The sequence below is a fragment of the Rhinopithecus bieti genome, unplaced genomic scaffold (assembly GCF_001698545.2).
Source record: "Rhinopithecus bieti isolate Rb0 unplaced genomic scaffold, ASM169854v2 scaffold_68895, whole genome shotgun sequence".
In the NCBI taxonomy this organism is placed as follows: domain Eukaryota; kingdom Metazoa; phylum Chordata; class Mammalia; order Primates; family Cercopithecidae; genus Rhinopithecus; species Rhinopithecus bieti.
The window spans coordinates 781,576-789,306 of NW_016826689.1; positions in this window are offsets into that span (position 1 = coordinate 781,576).

A 7,731-nucleotide genomic window follows, 5' to 3' on the forward strand; every position below is an offset into this window, starting at 1 on the left:
TGAGCGTGTATGGGTTCACGGGTGTGTGTGCACATCACTTCTGGCCACCTTGCATCTGCATACTTCCAGGGTTGGGAGGTCACTGCTTGCCCAGCAAGCTAATCCACTGTTTTGAAGCTCTGATGGTTAGGATGGATTCCTTTTTTGTTGTTGTTGTTGTATAGTTGTTGTTTTGAGAGAGTCTGGCTCTGGAGCCCAGGCTGTAGTGCAATGACGAGATCTCAGCTCACTACAGCCTCCGCCTTCTGGGTTCAAGCGATTTTCCTGCCTCAGCTTCTTGAGTAGCTGTGCACCACCACGCCCGGCTAATTTTTGTATTTTTAGTAGAGATGGGGTTTCGCCATGTTGGCCAAGCTAGTCTTAGAACTCCTGGTGTGCTTCAGCCTCCCGATGTGTTGTGATTACAGGCATGAGCCACAGTGTCTGGCAGGATGGATTCCTCATAATATTCACTATTTGTCCTAGTTCTGACTTCTGAACCTATGCAGAGTCAATTTCGAATACTTTTTAGTGGCTTCAAAACATTTTTGGAAGAAAGACATGAAAAGCAAATATGTATATAAGTAAAATGAAGAAACAAACGGATTTTTCTCCACCTGAGAGCCCACTGATGATCTAATAAATTATTGCCTAATAAACCCCTCTAGGTGATTTCTTTTTATCTGGCTTAAATATCAGTCTTGCTTGTCTTCGGTGCCCATATCCCAAGTCACATGACTCTCTCCCCTGACCCACATGTGTCTTCACACCTGCACACGCGCTGCCAACTGGCGGGCTCAGCAATCCTTGAAAACTCTGATGGATACTGTCCTTAGGTAAAGTGTGATTTCCTCAGGAGACTCCCTTTGGAGTTAACCTTGCTGACTGCTTCAGCCCTGATCCACCACTGTTATAATTGCTTCATTTCATACTCCTGGACCCCACTCTCTCACCTATAGCTTGGTACAACACCGAGTCTCGTTGCCATTTCTAGACTGTGTCTCTGTCTTAAACCACTCTTCTTAATGATTAAGTCCAGTCCTATCACACTTGTTCTTGGACTGAAGCCTTGATCCCAGGCTCCTAGTTGATGATCCTCCTGACCCCATGACAACAGGCATTTTAACAAACCCAGGTTTCATCTCAATCAAGCAATTAAATGCTTATCAAAGAGGTCAATGTTAGATATGAGTTCTAAATTTCTTTTCAAAAAATTGATATGTCAGTATGTTCAATTCTTTGCCTTCTACTTTTAAACTTAACTTCCTCGTAAAGCAATTTTTTTCAATCACCTACTCCACCCTAACTCACCTGCTCCACCCTACATTCCAATCACCTGCTCCATCCTAACTCATTCAATTACCTTCGACCTGCTCTGCCCTGACTCCCACCAAAGCACTCACCCTGTCATTCTCTTCAAATTAGCCAATCAAAATTAGTTTAGCCTGTGCAGTCTAATGCTAGCCAATAGGAAAACGACACAGCAGCAGGGGCCACATGCGTCAGGGATAAAAACCCCTTCCCCTCCCTTGTCCAAGTGTGCACTCACCATTGCTCCACCCATAAGGGTGTACCCTTCTATATAAAAATAACTTGCCTTTCTAAAAATTAAAAAAAATTAAAAAATTAAATTTATATTCAAATACTATTACTTTTGCAACACCAAAACTTTATATATAACACCAAGGACAGACAGATATGGTCAGTAGCTAAAGACTGCCCCATTCCAATGTATACGTATTGAAATTTACTATCTTCTAGCCTTCATTTCTCAAGTTTTTCCTCCAAAATCATCTGAAGTAAACTTCCACATCCTTGGCTGAAATTGACTCACATGGCATCAGTTGCATCTGATGCTTTGCTAGCCTGGCACCCTATCAGAAAAGGAGGTGAATTTGACATCAGCTCTTCTTATATTTATGTAATCCATACCACTTCTTGGTGATCACTGCTTCCTTAAGTGATGAAATTATATATATATATATATATCGATGTATATATATCCATATATAGATACATAATTATTAATTGTAGAGTTTTCTTGGGGGCAAATATCAGACTTAGATGTCCACCGTAGCATTCATCTTTTCTTCCTTAACATTGAATTTGTGCATCTTCAGTCCCCTGAAGTTCACCTCTGCAGTTCCTCTGAGATTACTCACAGTTAATGGTTTTTTTAATTCTTACCAGGAAAAGCATGAGATTTAGATGTGACTTTCAATCTTGTCTCTTACGGAATAATGTATTCAAGGGGGTGACCATGGGCAAATAATTTACTTTCTTTGTACCACAGTCGCCTCAGCTGTAAAATGGATATAATAATATTTGTCTCCTAGGGTTGTGAGAAAGGAATTCAATTAGCATCCCTAAAGTACCTGATGCAGTGCCTGTGTGTGTTTTCATAAATAGCTATCCTTGCCCCTTGGGAATCAGCTCTTTTTATTTCTGCATCTTGAACTCTGTGCTTCCACCACATTTCCTCACGTCTCCTTGTCTCTGTGTTCTTCCCTTTCCAGATGGAAGATGATTCTCCTTGACAGGGATGACACATTTTACCAGATGAATACAGCTCTGTTTTCTCATTGTCATCTGTCAGCATTTGTTTTCTGCCCTGAGCAATGAGTCTCTTCCTCCCTTACTCTCTTTATTGTGAAAGTAGCTTTTAATGAGTCTCACTCTCACCGCCAGTACCCCTTTTATCCTGAGTGCTTTTTACAACTCTCAGTTTATTCACAAGAACGTATAAAAGGCTTCTTATGTCCAGTATGCACTCAATGTTGAGGACACTGATGAAAAGAGAGACAGGGTCCCTGCTGTCACGCATCTTCTAGTGAGCACTGGTTTCCTGTAGCTGAAGCTGGGTTTAACTTGTACCTCAAATCCTGGGGTGAGTGTAGCACATGATGGAAACAGGATTCCAATCTAGGTGACCTTTCTGCCATATGATGTTGGCACAAAGAACACTTTTTGAGAAGCCTGACCAGCATCAAGGAAATATTATGAAGTGGGCTGTCACGAGGCCCCATGATCCTCCTTCTGACATCACCTGCCTCCATTCAATAGATTATCAACTAATCCTTATTAAATGATTACTGGCTAGGGTAGTTAAGGTGTAACTGATAACAACTAGGGTACGAACCATTTCTGGTGAAAACGGAGTGGCTAATTCATACCTATTTCCAGAGAGAGTGAGAAATGATTTAAGTGTCTGTCCTTCCATCACTTAACAGTAAGCCTTAATTGAACATTTCCACAGCCTTCACGCATTAACCTCTAAATACACTTGAACAAAAGATCCTTGTACTCCATGATTACACATGCTTGTGTGATCCACATCCTCATATGATTACCTTATGAATCCCCTCCCTTCTCTATTCATTCTCCTCGTAGTGAGGTATAAACAGTGCTTTGGAGCAGTGGGTAGGAGAGATGGGCTACTGTCTCGCTCCTGTCACATGGTCACTGTGTGTGACCGTGGGGGACATTGCTGCACCATTTCTTCAACTGTAACATAAAGGAGCAGGCCTCAGAAAACCTTAAAAGAAGGTTCTGCTCTAAAGTTCCAAGTGGTTAATTACCCCAGTTTGAGAGACAATTGGCTGTAAACAGATGTTAGCAATCTGCATCCTGCCCAAACACAGTGAGCTCCGTAGAAAGAGGACAGAGCTCAAGGGGGCTCCCAGGAGGTCTGAGCATTCACCTTCTTGCCTGAGAGTTCACTGACTCATTCAGACAGTATTCCTGGGGAAAAATAGAACTGGACCTATGGCAGGGGGCTTGCAGCCTGGCTCTGTCACTTATGTGCTGTGTGGCTTTAAGGAAGCCATTCACCTCTCTGATCTCTGTTACTTCCTCTGTAAGTCGGGCATAGTGGTATAGCCATTCACAACAGTGGCAAGTCTAGAATTTTCATAAGACTAAAGTATTGATCGGATTTGAAGACAGCCTGGTGGATCTTCCTTGAGTCTGTAATTGTGAAGGTAGCAAGTACAAGCACAGTGAAATTACTTACGTTGCTTGATATTTGAGGTAGCTTTAATGAGGTTACTGAGGTAGGCTGTGTGAGGTCGTGGGACTCAAGGCTCCTCAACTTACCCCCAATGGAACCGTGATTATTCACAGAGCAACTGAGACAATTCAATGTGATTCCATAAACCAAAGCGCCCGGCACGTGCTCAAAGAAATAGAACAACATAGTAGTTTTGCATGTGATCCCGCCTTGTGCCAGGTTAACATAACTGTGCATAACAGTTACGTTAAGCACACATAACTGAAGTCCTTTGCCCTGCAATATGGCACAAGGAAGCAAGCTAGCATTTTATAGGGGCAGCATCTAAAAAACCAATGTAATCCTCTCTTAGGAAATCCAGCCTTAGCTTTTAAAGTTTAAGATCGCTGAGATAATAGAACGTTTCAGATGGTTGCTGCGTGGCTCAGTCAGCACCTGGTTAATGGTGCCTACAGAGTGGAAGAGTCAGGATGTGTTCATCCAGCTTTAACACTTAGAAACTGAATGCGGGCCTGGTACCTAGCAGGCCCTCAACAAATGTTTAGTCAATGAATGGATGAATTAGTAAGTTAATGTATAAATGGAGAAAAAATATTTTACGAGACCAGTGCTGTGAATTTTCAGTTTCACACTTACTCAATCCACAAGGGAGTCAATCCAGAGGCAAAATTCACGGATTCACGTATCTCTCCTGAGATAACACATGTTGAAATGTTATTGGAATAAAATATGTGAAATTTTTGTCATGAGAGTACTTCCAAGTATTTTGATTTTCTTTTTTTTTTTTTCTTTTTTTTTTTTTTTTTTTTAACTCTTATTTCAGCCCTGGCAAATCCTACTCAGAGATTAAAAAGAACTTCCAGTTGGGCATAGTGGCTCACGCCTGTAATCCCAGCACTCTGGGAGGCCAAGGCAGGCAGATCACTTGAGGTCAGGAGTTGGTGACTAGAGTGGCCAACATGACGAAACCCTGTCTCTACTAAAAATACAAAAATTAGCTGGGTGTGGTGAGGGGCGCCTGTAATCCCTGCTACTTGGGAGGCTGAGGCAGGAGAATCACTTGAACTCAGGAGGTGGAGGTTGTGGTGAGCCACTGCACTCCAGCCTGGGTGACAGAGTAAAACTCCATCTCAAAAAAAAAAAAAAGAACTTCCTAAGTAATAGAAGCCTCTTTTCTCAGTTGGGCATGTATCTGCCTAAAGTAAACATGAACATTTTCCCACCTCTGTTGAAACTAGATGTCGCCACATGACACATTCTGCCCAGTGGGGTGTGAGCAACGTGCTGAGGGTGGCTTGCTGTAATGTCCTTAACGGGAAGGAGCTGTTCTTGCCTTCCTTTCTCCTTGGGTGCTGGCTGGAATGGCCAGCCTGGTTAATGAGATGAACTTGGGAATGGAAGCTACGTGTGAAAGAGTAAAATCTAGGAAGACTTTAGTCCTGAATACGACCCCTTCAGACCTTACCTAAGAGAGGAATAAACCTCCATCTTAAAAACAAACTAAACTGTATTTTGGGGTTTTGCCTGGCACATAGTTGAAGCTAACCCTGACTTATAGAGTAACACTCAGAAACTCTGGAAATGCCATTCACACAACATGATCCAACAACATGAACACTGGGTTAGGAGTCAGCAAACTGAGTTCTGAGCTCTTAGCACTATTTAGTTTGTTGATATTCAACAAGTCATTTCCGTTCTTATGATTCAGTTTTCCATTCAGTAGATACAGGTATTAAATTAGGACTTCCTCTCTGATATTACCATCCTTAATAATTCTTTTAAGACTATAGCAGGAGCTACTGTGTGAAACATCATATCAAGCTTAAGGATTAGGGGGAAAAAATCTAGTGTTAAACGCAGTCAACAAATATTTGTTGTGCACCTAACTCATGTCAGGTACTGCAGTAGGTACTAGAAATACGGAGGTGAACTAAACAGATACAGCTCCTGCCCCTGTGAAGAATACTATCTAGTTACAAGGAAAGGCATTAAAAATATTGCTAAATGCAATGGCAATGAAAGCCAAAATTGACAAATGAGATCTAATTAAACTAAAGAGCTTCTGCACAGCAAAAGAAATTATCAGAGTGAACAGGAAACCTACAGAATGGGAGAAAATTTTTGCAATCTGTTCATCTGACAAAGGGCTAATATCGAGAATCTACAAAGAACTCAAACAAATTCACAAGAAAAAAACAACTCCATCAAAAGTGGGTGAAGGATATGAACAGACACTTCTCAAAAGAAGACATTTATGCAACCAACAAACATATGAAAAAAGCTCATCATCACTGGTCATTAGAGAAATGCAAATCAAAACCACAATGAGCTACCATCTCACACCAGTTAGAATAGCGATCATTAAAAAGTCAGGAAACAACAGATGCTGGAGAGGATGGGAAGAACTAGAAATACTTTTACACTGTTGGTGGGAGTATAAATTAGTTCAACCATTGTGGAAGACAGTGTGGCAATTCCTCAAGGATCTAGAACCAGAAATACCATTTGACCCAGCAATCCCATTACTGGGTATATACCCAAAGGATTATAAATCATGCTGCTATAAAGACACATGCACACTTATGTTTATTGCAGCACTATTCACAATAGCAAAGACTTGGAACCAACCCAAATGTCCATCAATGATAGACTGGATAAAGAAAATGTGACACATATACACCATGGAATACTATGCAGCCATAAAAAAGGATGAGTTCATGTCCTGTAGAGGGACATGGATGAAGCTGGAAACCATCATTCTCAACAAACTAACACAGGAACAGAAAACCAATCACTGCATGTTCTCATTCATAAGTGGGAGCTGAACAATGAGAACACATGAACACAGGGCGGGGAACATCACACACCGGGGCCTGTGGGGGGTGGGGGACTAGGGAGGGACAGCATTAGGAAAAATACTTAATGTAGATGATGGGTTGATGGGTGCAACAAACCACCATGGCACGTGTATACCCATGTAACAAACCTGCACATTCTGCACATGTATCCCAGAACTTAAAGTATAATAATAAAAAAAAATGCTAAATGATTATAAAATGATTTGTATAAAAAAGAAGTGTGGGCCGGGCGTGGTGGCTCAAGCCTGTAATCCCAGCACTTTGGGAGGCCGAGACGGGCGGATCACAAGGTCAGGAGCTCGAGACCATCCTGGCTAACACGGTAAAACCCCGTCTCTACTAAAATACAAAAAACTAGCCGGGCGAGGTGGCAGGCGCCTGTAGTCCCAGCTACTCGGGAGGCTGAGGCAGGAGAATGGCGTAAACCCGGGAGGCGGAGCTTGCAGTGAGCTGAGATCCTGCCACCGCACTCTAGCCTGGGCGACAGAGCAAGACTCCGTCTCAAAAAAAAAAAAAAAAAAAAAAAAAAAAAGTGTGTATGTTATGATACCATGGGTTAGCAGGGCATTACTTGGTTGTGGGAGGAGGGAATCAAAGGAATGCATGCAGGAATGTATATTTAAACTGAAATATGAAAACTGAATGGGGCTTAACTAGGTGAAGAGTAGGAAGAAAAAAGTACTAAAAAATCAACTTACAGGAAGCTTAAGAGTTTCATAAGGACAAGTTGATCAGGCTTATGAAGCCAGAAGAAAAGACTCATGGGTTTACTCTTTCCCAGACCTGACCCTGTTAGAAATTGATACATCCAAGCAAAATTTCCACCCAATCCTGAACACTTCTGCTTTTCAACTCAGGAAGATATTTTTTCTTGAAGTTGCAACA